Consider the following 26,206-nt stretch of genomic DNA (forward strand, 5'->3'; position numbering starts at 1 on the left):
AAAGAAACTTTGTTAGCTCTTGACAAAAAGGCATTCGATAAGGAAGCATTAGCCGTCCAAATAACAATTATATCAAAGACCTATTCAAATGAAAGACGATTACATAGGTATCCTATTATGATACCTTATACTTCTTATTATTCATATAAAAGAAAAGAAGAAGAAAAAAAACAGTTAAGAAGATTAAGAAAGAAATTTCATGTTTATTTCCCAATATCTTCAATTGTGATTGATTTATAAAGACAATAAGAATAATAATAACAATAATAATAACAACAATAATATGAAAAAGAAGAAGAAGAACAAAGTATCTTGGTATATTCAATTTTGCTTTCTTGTTCTTATGTGGTATATGTAGCTAGTACAATGTAAATTTTAATGTGGGATTTTATTTAAACGTGTCATTTAATGTGTATTATGATTAATATGCATTATTCATACACATATCAATGTATGTGTATTTAAATGAATATAGAATTTATACCTCGTTGACAAATTAAATTTACAATATTGAAATAAGGGTGTCACGATCAGGTACACGCATCACGTTCGATCGTCGACGATCTTTCTATATATAAAATATATCGATACCAAACGATATTACATTTGTTAAAAGGCATATACGTATTACGTACATACGCGTACACGTGCATACAGAAAAATTAAGAAAAAATAGCAAAATAGAGCGAGGAAGAGAGAGAGAGAGAGATGAAAGTTCATTGTTTACGAGGAAGGACGTCTGTCCTAACAAACGGAGTTTTCGATGAGGTCTCGTATTTTTCTATTCCTGTTGCTTTCTTTTACTTTTTGATTTTGATTATTTAACTAATTAAATTATTAAAATTTTAATGTATATATATATATATATATATATATATATAATATTATCACACTGAAAGAAAAAGAGAATGTTTATACCATTTACTAGCTGACTTATACAAAGCAAATCTTATTACAATGTTTATATGTTTCTATATAAACTGAAATATCTAAATACAACTTATGTTATTTACTTTCTGTCGAATATCGTATGAGATCAGTCTTTCGGCAACCACCGAGTTGGAAACTTGAAAGATCCCGTTTAAACATACGTTTGTAAATAGATAGATATGTATATATGTACATATGTACATAACTAGTCACAATATACACACCCACACACTCATACACAAAGTATATAGTAGTCTTTCTCTTGGGTATTGCTTGAGATTTTATTATATTGTATAGACAGTAACGAGCAACCTTTGTTCTGCAATGAGCCAAAATTAAATATCTGATATTGTTATTGATAGAATTCATTATGAACTAAAAATGCTTATATTGATTAAAAAAGGAATTAATGCTTGATAGAAAAAGAAAAAATTACACATTATTGAAGGGTATTTGTTATTTTCGGCATCAATTTACAATGAAATGTTTTCTATAATTCCATTGATTTTTTATTAGCAATACTTTTAATGTGTACGCATAAATGTATGTATATATATTTTTGTAGTGGAACGAAATCTATTAATTGTTTATTTTTAATTACATATATGATTCTACTTCTCGTTAATAAACTTTACATTATTATATTGGAAGATACATTGGAAGATATTGAAATAAACTCTAATACAATCTTTTATTCGTTTGTCGTTAAAGTTACGAGTTTTGATAAATGATTTCGATACTTCGGTTAATAGTTAAAATGCGTTTCAACTGGCCGTAGATAACAAAGCTCTTCACAAATGTATCAACGTAAGATGTAATACCAGTGATTAAGAAATTCACTAATTAGAGTCGACTATTGTCATTTTTCGATGCAAAATGTTAGTTGTAATTGCATTGATACGTACATGAATACGTATATGATAATGTTTTTTTATAAACCCTGAGTTACTCATTTCTGATACAGATTCAGATATATACAGATATATATATGTATTATATATTATATATAATATGTATATATATATACAGAGAGAGAGAGAGAGAGAGAAAGAAAGGGTAAACGAATCGAGAATTTGAATGAAACAAAGAACGATATCGAGATTAAATTGAAAAGAAACTTTGTTAGCTCTTGACAAAAAGGCATTCGATAAGGAAGCATTAGCCGTCCAAAGTACAATTATATCAAAGACCTATTCAAATGAAAGACGATTACATAGGTATCCTATTATGATACCTTATACTTCTTATTATTCATATAAAAGAAAAGAAGAAAAAAAACAGTTAAGAAGATTAAGAAAGAAATTTCATGTTTATTTCCCAATATCTTCAATTATGATTGATTTACAAAGACAATAAGAATAATAATAACAATAATAATAACAACAATAATATGAAAAAGAAGAAGAAGAACAAAGTATCATGGTATATTCAATTTTGCTTTCTTGTTCTTATGTGGTATATGTAGTTAGTACAATGTAAATTTTAATGTGGGATTTTATTTAAACGTGTCATTTAATGTGTATTATGATTAATATGCATTATTCATACACATATCAATGTATGTGTATTTAAATGAATATAGAATTTATACCTCGTTGACAAATTAAATTTACAATATTGAAATAAGGGTGTCACGATCAGGTACACGCATCACGTTCGATCGTCGACGATCTTTCTATATATAAAATATATCGATACCAAACGATATTACATTTGTTAAAAGGTATATACGTATTACGTACATACGCGTACACGTGCATACAGAAAAATTAAGAAAAAAATAGCAAAATAGAGCGAGGAAGAGAGAGAGAGAGAGATGAAAGTTCATTGTTTACGAGGAAGGACGTCTGTCCTAACAAACGGAGTTTTCGATGAGGTCTCGTATTTTTCTATTCCTGTTGCTTTCTTTTATTTTTTGATTTTGATTATTTAACTAATTAAATTATTAAAATTTTAATGTATATATATATATATATATATATATATATATAATATTATCACACTGAAAGAAAAAGAGAATGTTTATACCATTTACTAGCTGACTTATACAAAGCAAATCTTATTACAATGTTTATATGTTTCTATATAAACTGAAATATCTAAATACAACTTATGTTATTTACTTTCTGTCGAATATCGTATGAGATCAGTCTTTCGGCAACCACCGAGTTGGAAACTTGAAAGATCCCGTTTAAACATACGTTTGTAAATAGATAGATATGTATATATGTACATATGTACATAACTAGTCACAATATACACACCCACACACTCATACACAAAGTATATAGTAGTCTTTCTCTTGGGTATTGCTTGAGATTTTATTATATTGTATAGACAGTAACGAGCAACCTTTGTTCTGCAATGAGCCAAAATTAAATATCTGATATTGTTATTGATAGAATTCATTATGAACTAAAAATGCTTATATTGATTAAAAAAGGAATTAATGCTTGATAGAAAAAGAAAAAATTACACATTATTGAAGGGTATTTGTTATTTTCGGCATCAATTTACAATGAAATGTTTTCTATAATTCCATTGATTTTTTATTAGCAATACTTTTAATGTGTACGCATAAATGTATGTATATATATTTTTGTAATGGAACGAAATCTATTAGTTGTTTATTTTTAATTACATATATGATTCTACTTCTCGTTAATAAACTTTACATTATTATATTGGAAGATACATTGGAAGATATTGAAATAAACTCTAATACAATCTTTTATTCGTTTGTCGTTAAAGTTACGAGTTTTGATAAATGATTTCGATACTTCGGTTAATAGTTAAAATGCGTTTCAACTGGCCGTAGATAACAAAGCTCTTCACAAATGTATCAACGTAAGATGTAATACCAGTGATTAAGAAATTCACTAATTAGAGTCGACTATTGTCATTTTTCGATGCAAAATGTTAGTTGTAATTGCATTGATACGTACATGAATACGTATATGATAATGTTTTTTTATAAACCCTGAGTTACTCATTTCTGATACAGATTCAGATATATACAGATATATATATGTATTATATATTATATATAATATGTATATATATATACAGAGAGAGAGAGAGAGAGAGAGAGAGAGAGAGAGAGAGAGAGAAAGAAAGGGTAAACGAATCGAGAATTTGAATGAAACAAAGAACGATATCGAGATTAAATTGAAAAGAAACTTTGTTAGCTCTTGACAAAAAGGCATTCGATAAGGAAGCATTAGCCGTCCAAATAACAATTATATCAAAGACCTATTCAAATGAAAGACGATTACATAGGTATCCTATTATGATACCTTATACTTCTTATTATTCATATAAAAGAAAAGAAGAAGAAAAAAAACAGTTAAGAAGATTAAGAAAGAAATTTCATGTTTATTTCCCAATATCTTCAATTGTGATTGATTTATAAAGACAATAAGAATAATAATAACAATAATAATAACAACAATAATATGAAAAAGAAGAAGAAGAACAAAGTATCTTGGTATATTCAATTTTGCTTTCTTGTTCTTATGTGGTATATGTAGCTAGTACAATGTAAATTTTAATGTGGGATTTTATTTAAACGTGTCATTTAATGTGTATTATGATTAATATGCATTATTCATACACATATCAATGTATGTGTATTTAAATGAATATAGAATTTATACCTCGTTGACAAATTAAATTTACAATATTGAAATAAGGGTGTCACGATCAGGTACACGCATCACGTTCGATCGTCGACGATCTTTCTATATATAAAATATATCGATACCAAACGATATTACATTTGTTAAAAGGCATATACGTATTACGTACATACGCGTACACGTGCATACAGAAAAATTAAGAAAAAATAGCAAAATAGAGCGAGGAAGAGAGAGAGAGAGAGATGAAAGTTCATTGTTTACGAGGAAGGACGTCTGTCCTAACAAACGGAGTTTTCGATGAGGTCTCGTATTTTTCTATTCCTGTTGCTTTCTTTTACTTTTTGATTTTGATTATTTAACTAATTAAATTATTAAAATTTTAATGTATATATATATATATATATATATATATATATATATATATATATAATATTATCACACTGAAAGAAAAAGAGAATGTTTATACCATTTACTAGCTGACTTATACAAAGCAAATCTTATTACAATGTTTATATGTTTCTATATAAACTGAAATATCTAAATACAACTTATGTTATTTACTTTCTGTCGAATATCGTATGAGATCAGTCTTTCGGCAACCACCGAGTTGGAAACTTGAAAGATCCCGTTTAAACATACGTTTGTAAATAGATAGATATGTATATATGTACATATGTACATAACTAGTCACAATATACACACCCACACACTCATACACAAAGTATATAGTAGTCTTTCTCTTGGGTATTGCTTGAGATTTTATTATATTGTATAGACAGTAACGAGCAACCTTTGTTCTGCAATGAGCCAAAATTAAATATCTGATATTGTTATTGATAGAATTCATTATGAACTAAAAATGCTTATATTGATTAAAAAAGGAATTAATGCTTGATAGAAAAAGAAAAAATTACACATTATTGAAGGGTATTTGTTATTTTCGGCATCAATTTACAATGAAATGTTTTCTATAATTCCATTGATTTTTTATTAGCAATACTTTTAATGTGTACGCATAAATGTATGTATATATATTTTTGTAGTGGAACGAAATCTATTAATTGTTTATTTTTAATTACATATATGATTCTACTTCTCGTTAATAAACTTTACATTATTATATTGGAAGATACATTGGAAGATATTGAAATAAACTCTAATACAATCTTTTATTCGTTTGTCGTTAAAGTTACGAGTTTTGATAAATGATTTCGATACTTCGGTTAATAGTTAAAATGCGTTTCAACTGGCCGTAGATAACAAAGCTCTTCACAAATGTATCAACGTAAGATGTAATACCAGTGATTAAGAAATTCACTAATTAGAGTCGACTATTGTCATTTTTCGATGCAAAATGTTAGTTGTAATTGCATTGATACGTACATGAATACGTATATGATAATGTTTTTTTATAAACCCTGAGTTACTCATTTCTGATACAGATTCAGATATATACAGATATATATATGTATTATATATTATATATAATATGTATATATATATACAGAGAGAGAGAGAGAGAGAGAAAGAAAGGGTAAACGAATCGAGAATTTGAATGAAACAAAGAACGATATCGAGATTAAATTGAAAAGAAACTTTGTTAGCTCTTGACAAAAAGGCATTCGATAAGGAAGCATTAGCCGTCCAAAGTACAATTATATCAAAGACCTATTCAAATGAAAGACGATTACATAGGTATCCTATTATGATACCTTATACTTCTTATTATTCATATAAAAGAAAAGAAGAAAAAAAACAGTTAAGAAGATTAAGAAAGAAATTTCATGTTTATTTCCCAATATCTTCAATTATGATTGATTTACAAAGACAATAAGAATAATAATAACAATAATAATAACAACAATAATATGAAGAAGAAGAAGAAGAACAAAGTATCTTGGTATATTCAATTTTGCTTTCTTGTTCTTATGTGGTATATGTAGCTAGTACAATGTAAATTTTAATGTGGGATTTTATTTAAACGTGTCATTTAATGCATATTATGATTAATATGCATTATTCATACACATATCAATGTATGTGTATTTAAATGAATATAGAATTTATACCTCGTTGACAAATTAAATTTACAATATTGAAATAAGGGTGTCACGATCAGGTACACGCATCACGTTCGATCGTCGACGATCTTTCTATATATAAAATATATCGATACCAAACGATATTACATTCGTTAAAATGCATATACGTATTACGTACGTACGCGTACACGTGCATACAGAAAAATTAAGAAAAAAATAGCAAAATAGAGCAAGGAAGAGGCAGAGAGAGAGAGATAGATGAAAGTTCATTGTTTTCGAGGAAGGACGTCTGTCCTAACGAACGAAGTTTACGATGAGGTCTCGTATTTTTCTATTCCTGTTGCTTTCTTTTCTTTTTTTGATTTTGATTAATTAACTAATTAAATTATAAAAATTTAAATATATATATATATATATCTAATATTATTACCCTGAAAGAAAAAGAGAATGTTTATAGCATTTACTAGCGGACGTATACAAAGCAAATCTTATTACAATGGTTATATGTTTCTATATAAGCTGAAATATCTAAATACACCTTATGTTATTTACTTTTTGTCGAATATCGTATGAGATCAGTCTTTCCGCAACCACCGAGTTGGAAACCTCAAAGATCCTATATAAACATACGTTTGTAAACAGATAGATATGTATATATGTACATATGTACATAACTAGTCACAATATACACACCCACACACTCATACACAAAGTATATAGTAGTCTTTCTCTTGGGTATTGCTTGAGATTTTATTATATTGTATAGACAGTAACGAGCAACCTTTGTTCTGCAATGAGCCAAAATTAAATATCTGATATTGTTATTGATAGAATTCATTATGAACTAAAAATGCTTATATTGATTAAAAAAGGAATTAATGCTTGATAGAAAAAGAAAAAATTACACATTATTGAAGGGTATTTGTTATTTTCGGCATCAATTTACAATGAAATGTTTTCTATAATTCCATTGATTTTTTATTAGCAATACTTTTAATGTTTACGCATAAATGTATGTATATATATTTTTGTAATGGAACGAAATCTATTAGTTGTTTATTTTTAATTAGATATATGATTCTACTTCTCGTTAATAAACTTTACATTATTATATTGGAAGATACATTGGAAGATATTGAAATAAACTCTAATACAATCTTTTATTCGTTTGTCGTTAAAGTTACGAGTTTTGATAAATGATTTCGATACTTCGGTTAATAGTTAAAATGCGTTTCAACTGGCCGTAGATAACAAAGCTCTTCACAAATGTATCAACGTAAGATGTAATACCAGTGATTAAGAAATTCACTAATTAGAGTCGACTATTGTCATTTTTCGATGCAAAATGTAAGTTGTAATTGCATTGATACGTACATGAATACGTATATGATAATGTTTTTTTATAAACCCTGAGTTACTCATTTCTGATACAGATTCAGATATATACAGATATATATATGTATTATATATTATATATAATATGTATATATATATACAGAGAGAGAGAGAGAGAGAGAGAGAGAGAGAGAGATCGAGAGAGAGAGAAAGAAAGGGTAAACGAATCGAGAATTTGAATGAAACAAAGAACGATATCGAGATTAAATTGAAAAGAAACTTTGTTAGCTCTTGACAAAAAGGCATTCGATAAGGAAGCATTAGCCGTCCAAATAACAATTATATCAAAGACCTATTCAAATGAAAGACGATTACATAGGTATCCTATTATGATACCTTATACTTCTTATTATTCATATAAAAGAAAAGAAGAAGAAAAAAAACAGTTAAGAAGATTAAGAAAGAAATTTCATGTTTATTTCCCAATATCTTCAATTGTGATTGATTTATAAAGACAATAAGAATAATAATAACAATAATAATAACAACAATAATATGAAAAAGAAGAAGAAGAACAAAGTATCTTGGTATATTCAATTTTGCTTTCTTGTTCTTATGTGGTATATGTAGCTAGTACAATGTAAATTTTAATGTGGGATTTTATTTAAACGTGTCATTTAATGTGTATTATGATTAATATGCATTATTCATACACATATCAATGTATGTGTATTTAAATGAATATAGAATTTATACCTCGTTGACAAATTAAATTTACAATATTGAAATAAGGGTGTCACGATCAGGTACACGCATCACGTTCGATCGTCGACGATCTTTCTATATATAAAATATATCGATACCAAACGATATTACATTTGTTAAAAGGCATATACGTATTACGTACATACGCGTACACGTGCATACAGAAAAATTAAGAAAAAAATAGCAAAATAGAGCGTGGAAGAGAGAGAGAGGGAGATGAAAGTTCATTGTTTACGAGGAAGGACGTCTGTCCTAACAAACGGAGTTTTCGATGAGGTCTCGTATTTTTCTATTCCTGTTGCTTTCTTTTATTTTTTGATTTTGATTATTTAACTAATTAAATTATTAAAATTTTAATGTATATATATATATATATATATATATATATATATATATATAATATTATCACACTGAAAGAAAAAGAGAATGTTTATACCATTTACTAGCTGACTTATACAAAGCAAATCTTATTACAATGTTTATATGTTTCTATATAAACTGAAATAACTAAATACAACTTATGTTATTTACTTTCTGTCGAATATCGTATGAGATCAGTCTTTCGGCAACCACCGAGTTGGAAACTTGAAAGATCCCGTTTAAACATACGTTTGTAAATAGATAGATATGTATATATGTACATATGTACATAACTAGACACAATATACACACCCACACACTCATACACAAAGTATATAGTAGTCTTTCTCTTGGGTGTTGCTTGAGATTTTATTATATTGTATAGACAGTAACGAGCAACCTTTGTTCTGCAATGAGCCAAAATTAAATATCTGATATTGTTATTGATAGAATTCATTATGAACTAAAAATGCTTATATTGATTAAAAAAGGAATTAATGCTTGATAGAAAAAGAAAAAATTACACATTATTGAAGGGTATTTGTTATTTTCGGCATCAATTTACAATGAAATGTTTTCTATAATTCCATTGATTTTTTATTAGCAATACTTTTAATGTGTACGCATATATGTATGTATATATATTTTTGTAATGGAACGAAATCTATTAGTTGTTTATTTTTAATTAGATATATGATTCTACTTCTCGTTAATAAACTTTACATTATTATATTGGAAGATACATTGGAAGATATTGAAATAAACTCTAATACAATCTTTTATTCGTTTGTCGTTAAAGTTACGAGTTTTGATAAATGATTTCGATACTTCGGTTAATAGTTAAAATGCGTTTCAACTGGCCGTAGATAACAAAGCTCTTCACAAATGTATCAACGTAAGATGTAATACCAGTGATTAAGAAATTCACTAATTAGAGTCGACTATTGTCATTTTTCGATGCAAAATGTAAGTTGTAATTGCATTGATACGTACATGAATACGTATATGATAATGTTTTTTTATAAACCCTGAGTTACTCATTTCTGATACAGATTCAGATATATACAGATATATATATGTATTATATATTATATATTATATATATATAAATATATATACAGAGAGAGAAAGAGAGAGAGAGAGAAAGAAAAAGGGTAAAGGAATCGAGAATTTGAATGAAACAAAGAACGATATCGAGATTAAATTGAAAAGAAACTTTGTTAGCTCTTGACAAAAAGGCATTCGATAAGGAAGCATTAGTCGTCCAAAGTACAATTATATCAAAAACCCATTCAAACTAAAGAAGATTACATATGTATCTGATTATGATACCTTATATTTCTTATTATTCATTTAAAAGAAAAGAAAAAGAAAAAAAAACAGTTAAGAAAAATAAGAAAGAAATCTCATCTTTATTTCCCAATATCTTCAATTATGATTGATTTCTAAATACAATAAGGATAATGATAACAATAATAACAACAACAATAATATGAAGAAGAAGAAGAAGAAGAATAAAGTATCTTGGTATATTCAATTTTGCTTTCTTGTTCTTATGTAGTATATGTATCTAGTACAATGTAAATTTTAATGTGGGATTTCATTTAAACGTGTCATTTAATGCGTATTATGATTAATATGTATTATTCATACACATATGAATGTATGTATATTTAAATGAATATAGAATTCATACCTCGTTGACAAATTAAATTTACAATATTGAAATAAGGGTGTCACGATCAGGTACACGCATCACGTTCGATCGTCGACGATCTTTCTCTATATAAAATATATCGATACCAAACGATATTACATTTGTTAAAAGGCATGTACGTATTACGTACATACGCGTACACGTGCATACAGAAAAATTAAGAAAAAAATAGCAAAATAGAGCGAGGAAGAGAGAGAGAGAGAGAGAAATGAAAGGTCATTGTTTACGAGGAAGGACGTCTGTCCTAACAAACGGAGTTTTCGATGAGGTCTCGTATTTTTCTATTCCTGTTGCTTTCTTTTATTTTTTGATTTTCATTAATTAACTAATTAAATTATAAAAATTTTAATATATATATATATATATAATATTATTACACTGAAAGAAAAAGATAATGTTTATACCATTTACTAGCTGACGTATACAAAGCAAATCTTATTACAATGTTTATTTGTTTCTATATAAGCTGAAATATCTAAATACACTTTACGTTATTTACTTTCTGTCGAATATCGTATGAGATCAGTCTTTCGTCAACCACCGAGCTGGAAAATTGGAAATAAACTCTAATACAATCTTTTATTCGTTTGTCGTTAACGTTACGACTTTTGATAAAAGATTTCAATACTTCGGATAATAGTTAAAATGCCTTTCAACTGGCCGTAGATAACAAAGCTCTTCACAAATGTATCAACGTAAGATGTAATACCACTGATTAAGAAATTCACTAATTATAGTCGACTATTGTCATTTTTCAATGCAAGATGTAAGTCGTATTTGCTTTGATAGGCAGATGAATACGTATATGATAATGTTTTTTTATAAACCCTGAGTTACTCATTTCTGATACAGATTCAGATATATACATATAAAATAATATATATATATATATATATATATATATATTACATATTATATATTATATATATATTAATGTATATACAGAGAGTGAGAGTGTGAGAGAGAGAGAAAGAAAAAGGGTAAAGGAATCGGGAATTTGAATAGAACAAAGAACGATATCGAGATTAAATTGAAAAGAAACTTTGTTAGATCTTGACAAAGAGGCACTCGATTAGGAAAGATCAGCCATCCAAAGTACAATTATATCAAAGACCCATTCAAATGAAAGACGATTACATAGGTATCCGATTATGATACCTTATACTTTTTATTATTCATATAAAAGAAAAGAAGAAGAAAAAAAACAGTTAAGAAGATTAAGAAAGAAATCTCATCTTTATTTCCCAATATCTTCAATTATGATTGATTTCTAAAGACAATAAGAATAATAATAACAATAATAAGAACAACAATAACAACAATAAGATGAAAAAGAAGAAGAAGAATAAAGTATCTTGGTATATTCAATTTTGCTTTCTTGTTCTTATGTGGTATATGTATCTAGTACAATGTAAATTTTGATGTGGGATTTCAATTAAACGTGTCATTTAATGCGTATTATGATTAATATCCATTATTCATACACATATGAATGTATGTATATTTAAATGAATATAGAATTTATACCTTGTTGACAAATTAAATTTACAATATTGAAATAAGCGTGTCACGATCAGGTACGCGCATCACGTTCGATCGTCGACGATCTTTCTATATATAAAATATATCGATACCAAACGATATTACATTCGCTAAAATGCATATACGTATTACGTACGTACTCGTAGACGTGCATACAGAAAAATTAAGAAAAAAATTGCAAAACAGAGCGAGGAAGAGAGAGAGAGAGAGAGAGAGAGAGAGATGAAAGTACATTGTTTTCGAGCAAGGACGTCTGTCCGAACAAACGGAGTTTTCGATGAGGTCTCGTATTTTTCTATTCCTGTTGCTTTCTTTTATTTTTTGATTTTGATTAATTAACTTATTAAATTATAAAAATTTTAATATATATATATATATATATATATATATATATACATATATAATATTATTACATTGAAAGAAAAAGAGAATGTTTATAGCATTTACTAGCTGACGTTTACAAAGCAAATCTTATTACAATGTTTATATGTTTCTATATAAGCTGAAATATCTCAATACACCTTATGTTATTTACTTTCTGTCGAATATTATGAGTTCAGTCTTTCGGCAACCACCGAGGTGGAATGTTGGAAGATCCCATATAAACATACGTTTGTAAATAGATACATATGTACGTAACTAGATACATAATATACACACCCACGCACACATACACAAAGTATATAGTAGTCTTTCTCTTGGGTATTGCTTGAGATTTTCTTATATTGTATGGACAGTAACGAGCAACCTTTGTTCTGCAATGAGCCAAAATTAAATATCTGATATTGTTATTGATAGAATTCATTATGAACTAAAAATGTTTAAATTGATTAACAGAGAAACTAATACTTGGTAGAAAAAGAAAAAATTACACATTATTGAAGGGTATTTGTTATTTTCGGCATCAATTTACAATGAATTGTTTTCTATAATTCCATTGATTTTTTATTAGCAATACTTTTAATGTGTACGCATAAATGTATGTATATATATTTTTGTAATGGAACGAAATCTATTAGTTGTTTATTTTTAATTAGATATATGATTCTACTTCTAGTTAATAAACTTTACATTATTATATTGGAAGATACAATGGAAGATATCGAATTAAACTCTTATACAATCTTTTATTCGTTTGTCGTTAACGTTAAGACTTTTGATAAAAGATTTCAATACTTCGGTTAATAGTTAAAATGCCTTTCAACTGGCCGTAGATAACAAAGCTCTTCACAAATGTATCAACGTAAGATGTAATACCACTGATTAAGAAATTCACTAATTATAGTCGACTATTGTCATTTTTCGATGCAAGATGTAAGTCGTATTTGCATTGATACGCAGATGAATACGTATATGATAATGTTTTTTTATAAACCCTGAGTTACTCATTTCTGATACAGATTCAGATATATACAGATATATATATGTATTATATATTATATATTATATATATATAAATATATATACAGAGAGAGAAAGAGAGAGAGAGAGAAAGAAAAAGGGTAAAGGAATCGAGAATTTGAATGAAACAAAGAACGATATCGAGATTAAATTGAAAAGAAACTTTGTTAGCTCTTGACAAAAAGGCATTCGATAAGGAAGCATTAGTCGTCCAAAGTACAATTATATCAAAAACCCATTCAAACTAAAGAAGATTACATATGTATCTGATTATGATACCTTATATTTCTTATTATTCATTTAAAAGAAAAGAAAAAGAAAAAAAAACAGTTAAGAAAAATAAGAAAGAAATCTCATCTTTATTTCCCAATATCTTCAATTATGATTGATTTCTAAATACAATAAGGATAATGATAACAATAATAACAACAACAATAATATGAAGAAGAAGAAGAAGAAGAATAAAGTATCTTGGTATATTCAATTTTGCTTTCTTGTTCTTATGTAGTATATATATCTAGTACAATGTAAATTTTAATGTGGGATTTCATTTAAACGTGTCATTTAATGCGTATTATGATTAATATGTATTATTCATACACATATGAATGTATGTATATTTAAATGAATATAGAATTCATACCTCGTTGACAAATTAAATTTACAATATTGAAATAAGGGTGTCACGATCAGGTACACGCATCACGTTCGATCGTCGACGATCTTTCTCTATATAAAATATATCGATACCAAACGATATTACATTTGTTAAAAGGCATGTACGTATTACGTACATACGCGTACACGTGCATACAGAAAAATTAAGAAAAAAATAGCAAAATAGAGCGAGGAAGAGAGAGAGAGAGAGAGAAATGAAAGATCATTGTTTACGAGGAAGGACGTCTGTCCTAACAAACGGAGTTTTCGATGAGGTCTCGTATTTTTCTATTCCTGTTGCTTTCTTTTATTTTTTGATTTTCATTAATTAACTAATTAAATTATAAAAATTTTAATATATATATATATATATATATATATATATATATATATATATAATATTATTACACTGAAAGAAAAAGATAATGTTTATACCATTTACTAGCTGACGTATACAAAGCAAATCTTATTACAATGTTTATTTGTTTCTATATAAGCTGAAATATCTAAATACACTTTACGTTATTTACTTTCTGTCGAATATCGTATGAGATCAGTCTTTCGTCAACCACCGAGCTGGAAAATTGGAAATAAACTCTAATACAATCTTTTATTCGTTTGTCGTTAACGTTACGACTTTTGATAAAAGATTTCAATACTTCGGATAATAGTTAAAATGCCTTTCAACTGGCCGTAGATAACAAAGCTCTTCACAAATGTATCAACGTAAGATGTAATACCACTGATTAAGAAATTCACTAATTATAGTCGACTATTGTCATTTTTCGATGCAAGATGTAAGTCGTATTTGCATTGATACGTACATGAATACGTATATGATAATGTTTTTTTATAAACCCTGAGTTACTCATTTCTGATACAGATTCAGATATATACAGATATATATATATATATATATTATATATTTTATATTATATATATATAAATATATATACAGAGAGAGAAAGAAAAAGGGTAAAGGAATCGAGAATTTGAATAAAACAAAGAACGATATCGAGATTAAATTGAAAAGAAACTTTGTTAGCTCTTGACAAAAAGGCATTCGATAAGGAAGCATTAGCCGTCCAAAGTACAATTATATCAAAAACCCATTCAAACTAAAGAAGATTACATATGTATCTGTTTATGATACCTTATATTTCTTATTATTCATATAAAAGAAAAAAAAAAGAAAAAAAAACAGTTAAGAAAAATAAGAAAGATATCTCATCTTTATTTCCCAATATCTTCAATTATGATTGATTTCTAAATACAATAAGGATAATAATAACAATAATAACAACAATAATATTATGAAGAAGAAGAAGAAGAAGAATAAAGTATCTTGGTATATTCAATTTTGCTTTCTTGTTCTTATGTGGTATATGTATCTAGTACAATGTAAATTTTAATGTGGGATTTCAATTAAACGTGTCATTTAATGCGTATTATGATTAAAATGCATTATTCATACACATATGAATGTATGTGTATTTAAATGAATATCGAATTTATACCTCGTTGAAAAATTAAATTTACAATATTGAAATAAGGGTGTCACGATCAGGTTCACGCATCACGTTCGATCGTCGACGATCTTTCTATATATAAAATATATCGATACCAAACGATATTACATTTGTTAAAATGCATATACGTATTACGTACATACGCGTACACGTGCATACAGAAAAATTAAGAAAAAAATAGCAAAATAGAGCGAGGAAGAGAGAGAGAGAGAGATGAAAGTTCATTGTTTACGAGGAAGGACGTCTGTCCTAACAAACGGAGTTTTCGATGAGGTCTCGTATTTTTCTATTCCTGTTCCTTTCTTTTTTTTTTGATTTTCATTAATTAACTAATTAAATTATAAAAATTTTAATATATATATATATATATGTATATATATATATATATATAATATTATTACACTGAAAGAAAAAGATAATGTTTATACCATTTACTAGCTGACGTATACAAAGCAAATCTTATTACAATGTTTATTTGTTTCTATATAAGCTGAAATATCAAAATACACTTTACGTTATTTACTTTCTGTCGAATATCGTATGAGATCAGTCTTTCGGCAACCACCGAGCTGGAAAATTGGAAATAAACTATAATACAATCTTTTATTCGTTTGTCGTTAACGTTACGACTTTTGATAAAAGATTTCAATACTTCGGTTAATAGTTAAAATGCCTTTCAACTGGCCGTAGATAACAAAGCTCTTCACAAATGTATCAACGTAAGATGTAATACCACTGATTAAGAAATTCACTAATTATAGTCGACTATTGTCATTTTTCAATGCAAGATGTAAGTCGTATTTGCTTTGATAGGCAGATGAATACGTATATGATAATGTTTTTTTATAAACCCTGAGTTACTCATTTCTGATACAGATTCAGATATATACATATAAAATAATATATATATATATATATATATATATATATATATATATATATTACATATTATATATTATATATATATTAATGTATATACAGAGAGGGAGAGTGTGAGAGAGAGAGAAAGAAAAAGGGTAAAGGAATCGGGAATTTGAATAGAACAAAGAACGATATCGAGATTAAATTGAAAAGAAACTTTGTTAGATCTTGACAAAGAGGCACTCGATTAGGAAAGATCAGCCATCCAAAGTACAATTATATCAAAGACCCATTCAAATGAAAGACGATTACATAGGTATCCGATTATGATACCTTATACTTTTTATTATTCATATAAAAGAAAAGAAGAAGAAAAAAAACAGTTAAGAAGATTAAGAAAGAAATCTCATCTTTATTTCCCAATATCTTCAATTATGATTGATTTCTAAAGACAATAAGAATAATAATAACAATAATAAGAACAACAATAACAACAATAAGATGAAAAAGAAGAAGAAGAATAAAGTATCTTGGTATATTCAATTTTGCTTTCTTGTTCTTATGTGGTATATGTATCTAGTACAATGTAAATTTTGATGTGGGATTTCAATTAAACGTGTCATTTAATGCGTATTATGATTAATATCCATTATTCATACACATATGAATGTATGTATATTTAAATGAATATAGAATTTATACCTTGTTGACAAATTAAATTTACAATATTGAAATAAGCGTGTCACGATCAGGTACGCGCATCACGTTCGATCGTCGACGATCTTTCTATATATAAAATATATCGATACCAAACGATATTACATTCGCTAAAATGCATATACGTATTACGTACGTACTCGTAGACGTGCATACAGAAAAATTAAGAAAAAAAATAGCAAAACAGAGCGAGGAAGAGAGAGAGAGAGAGAGAGAGAGAGATGAAAGTACATTGTTTTCGAGCAAGGACGTCTGTCCGAACAAACGGAGTTTTCGATGAGGTCTCGTATTTTTCTATTCCTGTTGCTTTCTTTTATTTTTTGATTTTGATTAATTAACTTATTAAATTATAAAAATTTTAATATATATATATATATATATATATATATATACATATATAATATTATTACATTGAAAGAAAAAGAGAATGTTTATAGCATTTACTAGCTGACGTTTACAAAGCAAATCTTATTACAATGTTTATATGTTTCTATATAAGCTGAAATATCTCAATACACCTTATGTTATTTACTTTCTGTCGAATATCGTATGAGTTCAGTCTTTCGGCAACCACCGAGGTGGAATGTTGGAAGATCCCATATAAACATACGTTTGTAAATAGATACATATGTACGTAACTAGATACATAATATACACACCCACGCACACATACACAAAGTATATAGTAGTCTTTCTCTTGGGTATTGCTTGAGATTTTCTTATATTGTATGGACAGTAACGAGCAACCTTTATTCTGCAATGAGCCAAAATTAAATATCTGATATTGTTATTGATAGAATTCATTATGAACTAAAAATGTTTAGATTGATTAACAGAGAAATTAATACTTGGTAGAAGAAGAAAAAATTACACATTATTGAAGGGTATTTGTTATTTTCGGCATCAATTTACAATGAAATGTTTTCTATAATTCCATTGATTTTTTATTAGCAATACTTTTAATGTGTACGCATAAATGTATGTATATATATTTTTGTAATGGAACGAAATCTATTAGTTGTTTATTTTTAATTAGATATATGATTCTACTTCTAGTTAATAAACTTTACATTATTATATTGGAAGATACAATGGAAGATATCGAATTAAACTCTTATACAATCTTTTATTCGTTTGTCGTTAACGTTAAGACTTTTGATAAAAGATTTCAATACTTCGGTTAATAGTTAAAATGCCTTTCAACTGGCCGTAGATAACAAAGCTCTTCGCAAATGTATCAACGTAAGATGTAATACCACTGATTAAGAAATTCACTAATTATAGTCGACTATTGTCATTTTTCGATGCAAGATGTAAGTCGTATTTGCATTGATACGCAGATGAATACGTATATGATAATGTTTTTTTATAAACCCTGAGTTACTCATTTCTGATACCGATTGAGATATATACAGATATATATATATATATATATTATATATTTTATATTATATATATATAAATATATATACAGAGAGAGAAAGAAAAAGGGTAAAGGAATCGAGAATTTGAATAAAACAAAGAACGATATCGAGATTAAATTGAAAAGAAACTTTGTTAGCTCTTGACAAAAAGGCATTCGATAAGGAAGCATTAGCCGTCCAAAGTACAATTATATCAAAAACCCATTCAAACTAAAGAAGATTACATATGTATCTGTTTATGATACCTTATATTTCTTATTATTCATATAAAAGAAAAAAAAAAGAAAAAAAAACAGTTAAGAAAAATAAGAAAGATATCTCATCTTTATTTCCCAATATCTTCAATTATGATTGATTTCTAAATACAATAAGGATAATAATAACAATAATAACAACAATAATATTATGAAGAAGAAGAAGAAGAAGAATAAAGTATCTTGGTATATTCAATTTTGCTTTCTTGTTCTTATGTGGTATATGTATCTAGTACAATGTAAATTTTAATGTGGGATTTCAATTAAACGTGTCATTTAATGCGTATTATGATTAAAATGCATTATTCATACACATATGAATGTATGTGTATTTAAATGAATATCGAATTTATACCTCGTTGAAAAATTAAATTTACAATATTGAAATAAGGGTGTCACGATCAGGTTCACGCATCACGTTCGATCGTCGACGATCTTTCTATATATAAAATATATCGATACCAAACGATATTACATTTGTTAAAATGCATATACGTATTACGTACATACGCGTACACGTGCATACAGAAAAATTAAGAAAAAAATAGCAAAATAGAGCGAGGAAGAGAGAGAGAGAGAGATGAAAGTTCATTGTTTACGAGGAAGGACGTCTGTCCTAACAAACGGAGTTTTCGATGAGGTCTCGTATTTTTCTATTCCTGTTCCTTTCTTTTTTTTTTGATTTTCATTAATTAACTAATTAAATTATAAAAATTTTAATATATATATATATATATGTATATATATATATATATATAATATTATTACACTGAAAGAAAAAGATAATGTTTATACCATTTACTAGCTGACGTATACAAAGCAAATCTTATTACAATGTTTATTTGTTTCTATATAAGCTGAAATATCAAAATACACTTTACGTTATTTACTTTCTGTCGAATATCGTATGAGATCAGTCTTTCGGCAACCACCGAGCTGGAAAATTGGAAATAAACTATAATACAATCTTTTATTCGTTTGTCGTTAACGTTACGACTTTTGATAAAAGATTTCAATACTTCGGTTAATAGTTAAAATGCCTTTCAACTGGCCGTAGATAACAAAGCTCTTCACAAATGTATCAACGTAAGATGTAATACCACTGATTAAGAAATTCACTAATTATAGTCGACTATTGTCATTTTTCAATGCAAGATGTAAGTCGTATTTGCTTTGATAGGCAGATGAATACGTATATGATAATGTTTTTTTATAAACCCTGAGTTACTCATTTCTGATACAGATTCAGATATATACATATAAAATAATATATATATATATATATATATATATATATATATATATATATATTACATATTATATATTATATATATATTAATGTATATACAGAGAGTGAGAGTGTGAGAGAGAGAGAAAGAAAAAGGGTAAAGGAATCGGGAATTTGAATAGAACAAAGAACGATATCGAGATTAAATTGAAAAGAAACTTTGTTAGATCTTGACAAAGAGGCACTCGATTAGGAAAGATCAGCCATCCAAAGTACAATTATATCAAAGACCCATTCAAATGAAAGACGATTACATAGGTATCCGATTATGATACCTTATACTTTTTATTATTCATATAAAAGAAAAGAAGAAGAAAAAAAACAGTTAAGAAGATTAAGAAAGAAATCTCATCTTTATTTCCCAATATCTTCAATTATGATTGATTTCTAAAGACAATAAGAATAATAATAACAATAATAAGAACAACAATAACAACAATAAGATGAAAAAGAAGAAGAAGAATAAAGTATCTTGGTATATTCAATTTTGCTTTCTTGTTCTTATGTGGTATATGTATCTAGTACAATGTAAATTTTGATGTGGGATTTCAATTAAACGTGTCATTTAATGCGTATTATGATTAATATCCATTATTCATACACATATGAATGTATGTATATTTAAATGAATATAGAATTTATACCTTGTTGACAAATTAAATTTACAATATTGAAATAAGCGTGTCACGATCAGGTACGCGCATCACGTTCGATCGTCGACGATCTTTCTATATATAAAATATATCGATACCAAACGATATTACATTCGCTAAAATGCATATACGTATTACGTACGTACTCGTAGACGTGCATACAGAAAAATTAAGAAAAAAAATAGCAAAACAGAGCGAGGAAGAGAGAGAGAGAGAGAGAGAGAGAGATGAAAGTACATTGTTTTCGAGCAAGGACGTCTGTCCGAACAAACGGAGTTTTCGATGAGGTCTCGTATTTTTCTATTCCTGTTGCTTTCTTTTATTTTTTGATTTTGATTAATTAACTTATTAAATTATAAAAATTTTAATATATATATATATATATATATATATATATATATACATATATAATATTATTACATTGAAAGAAAAAGAGAATGTTTATAGCATTTACTAGCTGACGTTTACAAAGCAAATCTTATTACAATGTTTATATGTTTCTATATAAGCTGAAATATCTCAATACACCTTATGTTATTTACTTTCTGTCGAATATCGTATGAGATCAGTCTTTCGGCAACCACCGAGGTGGAATGTTGGAAGATCCCATATAAACATACGTTTGTAAATAGATACATATGTACGTAACTAGATACATAATATACACACCCACGCACACATACACAAAGTATATAGTAGTCTTTCTCTTGGGTATTGCTTGAGATTTTCTTATATTGTATGGACAGTAACGAGCAACCTTTGTTCTGCAATGAGCCAAAATTAAATATCTGATATTGTTATTGATAGAATTCATTATGAACTAAAAATGTTTAGATTGATTAACAGAGAAATTAATACTTGGTAGAAGAAGAAAAAATTACACATTATTGAAGGGTATTTGTTATTTTCGGCATCAATTTACAATGAAATGTTTTCTATAATTCCATTGATTTTTTATTAGCAATACTTTTAATGTGTACGCATAAATGTATGTATATATATTTTTGTAATGGAACGAAATCTATTAGTTGTTTATTTTTAATTAGATATATGATTCTACTTCTAGTTAATAAACTTTACATTATTATATTGGAAGATACAATGGAAGATATCGAATTAAACTCTTATACAATCTTTTATTCGTTTGTCGTTAACGTTAAGACTTTTGATAAAAGATTTCAATACTTCGGTTAATAGTTAAAATGCCTTTCAACTGGCCGTAGATAACAAAGCTCTTCGCAAATGTATCAACGTAAGATGTAATACCACTGATTAAGAAATTCACTAATTATAGTCGACTATTGTCATTTTTCGATGCAAGATGTAAGTCGTATTTGCATTGATACGCAGATGAATACGTATATGATAATGTTTTTTTATAAACCCTGAGTTACTCATTTCTGATACCGATTGAGATATATACAGATATATATATATATATATATATATATATATATATATATATATATATATATATATATATTAAAATTTTATATATATATATATACATATATACTAAAATTATATATATATATATATATATATATATATATATATATATACAGAGAGAGAGAGAGAGAGAGAGAGAGAAAGAAAGTGTAAACGAATCGAGAATTTGAATAAAACAAAGAACGATATCGAGATTAAATTGAAAAGAAACTTTGTTAGCTCTTGACAAAAAGGCATTCGATAAGGAAGCATTAGGCGTCCAAAGTACAATTATATCAAAAACCCATTCAACTTAATGAAGATTACATATGTATCTGATTATGATACCTTATATTTCTTATTACTCATATAAAAGAAAAGAAAAAGAAAAAAAAACAGTTAAGAAGAATAAGAAAGGAATCTCATCTTTATTTCCCAATATCTTCAATTATGATTGATTTCTAAATACAATAAGGATAATAATAACAATAATGACAACAACAATAATATGAAGAAGAAGAAGAAGAATAAAGTATCTTTGTATATTCAATTTTGCTTACTTGTTCTTATGTGGTATATGTATCTAGTACAATGTAAATTTTAATGTGGGATTTTATTTAAACGTGTCATTTAATGCGTATTATGATTAATATGCATTATTCATACACATATCAATGTATGTGTATTTAAATGAATATAGAATTTATACCTCGTTGACAAATTAAATTTACAATATTGAAATAAGCGTGTCACGATCAGGTACACGCATCACGTTCGATCGTCGACGATCTTTCTATATATAAAATATATCGATACCAAACGATATTACATTTGGTAAAAGGCATATACGTATTACGTACATACGCGTACACGTGCATACAGAAAAATTAAGAAAAAAATAGCAAAACAGAGCGAGGAAGAGAGAGTCAGAGAGAGAGAGAGAGAGAGATGAAAGTACATTGTTTTCGAGCAAGGACGTCTGTCCGAACAAACGGAGTTTTCGATGAGGTCTCGTATTTTTCTATTCCTGTTGCTTTCTTTTATTTTTTGATTTTGATTAATTAACTTATTAAATTATAAAAATTTTAATATATATATATATATATATATATATATACATATATAATATTATTACATTGAAAGAAAAAGAGAATGTTTATATCATTTACTAGCTGACGTTTACAAAGCAAATCTTATTACAATGTTTATATGTTTCTATATAAGCTGAAATATCTCAATACACCTTATGTTATTTACTTTCTGTCGAATATCGTGTGAGATCAGTCTTTCGGCAACCACCGAGGTGGAATGTTGGAAGATCCCATATAAACATACGTTTGTAAATAGATACATATGTACGTAACTAGATACATAATATACACACCCACGCACACATACACAAAGTATATAGTAGTCTTTCTCTTGGGTATTGCTTGAGATTTTCTTATATTGTATGGACAGTAACGAGCAACCTTTGTTCTGCAATGAGCCAAAATTAAATATCTGATATTGTTATTGATAGAATTCATTATGAACTAAAAATGTTTAAATTGATTAACAGAGAAATTAATACTTGGTAGAAAAAGAAAAAATTACACATTATTGAAGGGTATTTGTTATTTTCGGCATCAATTTACAATGAAATGTTTTCTATAATTCCATTGATTTTTTATTAGCAATACTTTTAATGTGTACGCATAAATGTATGTATATATATTTTTGTAATGGAACGAAATCTATTAGTTGTTTATTTTTAACTAGATATATGATTCTACTTCTAGTTAATAAACTTTACATTATTATATTGGAAGATACAATGGAAGATATCGAATTAAACTCTAATACAATCTTTTATTCGTTTGTCGTTAACGTTAAGACTTTTGATAAAAGATTTCAATACTTCGGTTAATAGCTAAAATGCCTTTCAACTGGCCGTAGATAACAAAGCTCTTCACAAATGTATCAACGTAAGATGTAATACCACTGATTAAGAAATTCACTAATTATAGTCGACTATTGTCATTTTTCGATGCAAGATGTAAGTCGTATTTGCATTGATACGCAGATGAATACGTATATGATAATGTTTTTTTATAAACCCTGAGTTACTCATTTCTGATACAGATTGAGATATATACAGATATATATATATATATATATATATATATATATATATATATATATATATATATATATATATTAAAATTTTATATATATATATACATATATACTAAAAATATATATATATATATATATATATATATATATACAGAGAGAGAGAGAGAGAGAGAGAGAGAGAGAGAGAAAGAAAGTGTAAACGAATCGAGAATTTGAATAAAACAAAGAACGATATCGAGATTAAATTGAAAAGAAACTTTGTTAGCTCTTGACAAAAAGGCATTCGATAAGGAAGCATTAGGCGTCCAAAGTACAATTATATCAAAAACCCATTCAACTTAATGAAGATTACATATGTATCTGATTATGATACCTTATATTTCTTATTACTCATATAAAAGAAAAGAAAAAGAAAAAAAAAACAGTTAAGAAGAATAAGAAAGGAATCTCATCTTTATTTCCCAATATCTTCAATTATGATTGATTTACAAAGACAATAAGAATAATAATAACAATAATAATAACAACAATAATATGAAGAAGAAGAAGAAGAACAAAGTATCTTGGTATATTCAATTTTGCTTTCTTGTTCTTATGTGGTATATGTAGCTAGTACAATGTAAATTTTAATGTGGGATTTTATTTAAACGTGTCATTTAATGCGTATTATGATTAATATGCATTATTCATACACATATCAATGTATGTGTATTTAAATGAATGTAAAATTTATACCTCGTTGACAAATTAAATTTACAATATTGAAATAAGGGTGTCACGATCAGGTACACGCATCACGTTCGATCGTCGACGATCTTTCAATATATAAAATATATCGATACCAAACGATATAACATTTGTTAAAAGGCATATACGTATGACGTACATACGCGTACACGTGCATACAGAAAAATTGAGAAAAAAATAGCAAAATAGAGCGAGGAAGAGAGATAGAGAGAGATGAAAGTTCATTGTTTACGAGGAAGGACGTCTGTCCTAACGAACGAAGTTTTCGATGAGGTCTCGTATTTTTCTATTCCTGTTGCTTTCTTTTCTTTTTTTGATTTTGAATAATTAATTAATTAAATTATAAAAATTTAAATATATATATATATATATATATATATATATATATATAATATTATTACCCTGAAAGAAAAAGAGAATGTTTATAGCATTTACTAGCGGACGTATACAAAGCAAATCTTATTACAATGGTTATATGTTTCTATATAAGCTGAAATATCTAAATACACCTTATCTTATTTACTTTTGGTCGAATATCGTATGAGATCAGTCTTTCGGCAACTACCGAGTTGGAAACTTGAAAGATCCCGTATAAACATACTTTTGTAAATAGATAGATATGTATATATGTACATATGTACATAACTAGTCACAATATACACACCCACACACTCATACACAAAGTATATAGTAGTCTTTCTCTTGGGTATTGCTTGAGATTTTATTACATTGTATAGACAGTAACGAGCAACCTTTGTGCTGCAAGGAGCCAAAATTACATATCTGATATTGTTATTGAT

General features: G+C 27.0%; 1 long non-coding RNA gene across 1 annotated transcript in view; it reads left to right on the forward strand.

Moving 5' to 3' along the window:
* The first annotated feature begins 9,223 nt into the window (after window positions 1-9,223).
* Window positions 9,224-26,206, forward strand: part of LOC127069555 (uncharacterized) — a 58,484-nt gene continuing 41,501 nt past the window's right edge. The window contains exon 1 of the long non-coding RNA XR_007783609.1: window positions 9,224-11,002. This is a non-coding gene — a long non-coding RNA (uncharacterized LOC127069555). The remainder of the gene's footprint in view (window positions 11,003-26,206) is intronic.

This window comes from Vespula vulgaris, chromosome 15 (genome assembly GCF_905475345.1).
Source record: "Vespula vulgaris chromosome 15, iyVesVulg1.1, whole genome shotgun sequence".
Classification (NCBI taxonomy): Eukaryota; Metazoa; Arthropoda; class Insecta; order Hymenoptera; family Vespidae; genus Vespula; species Vespula vulgaris.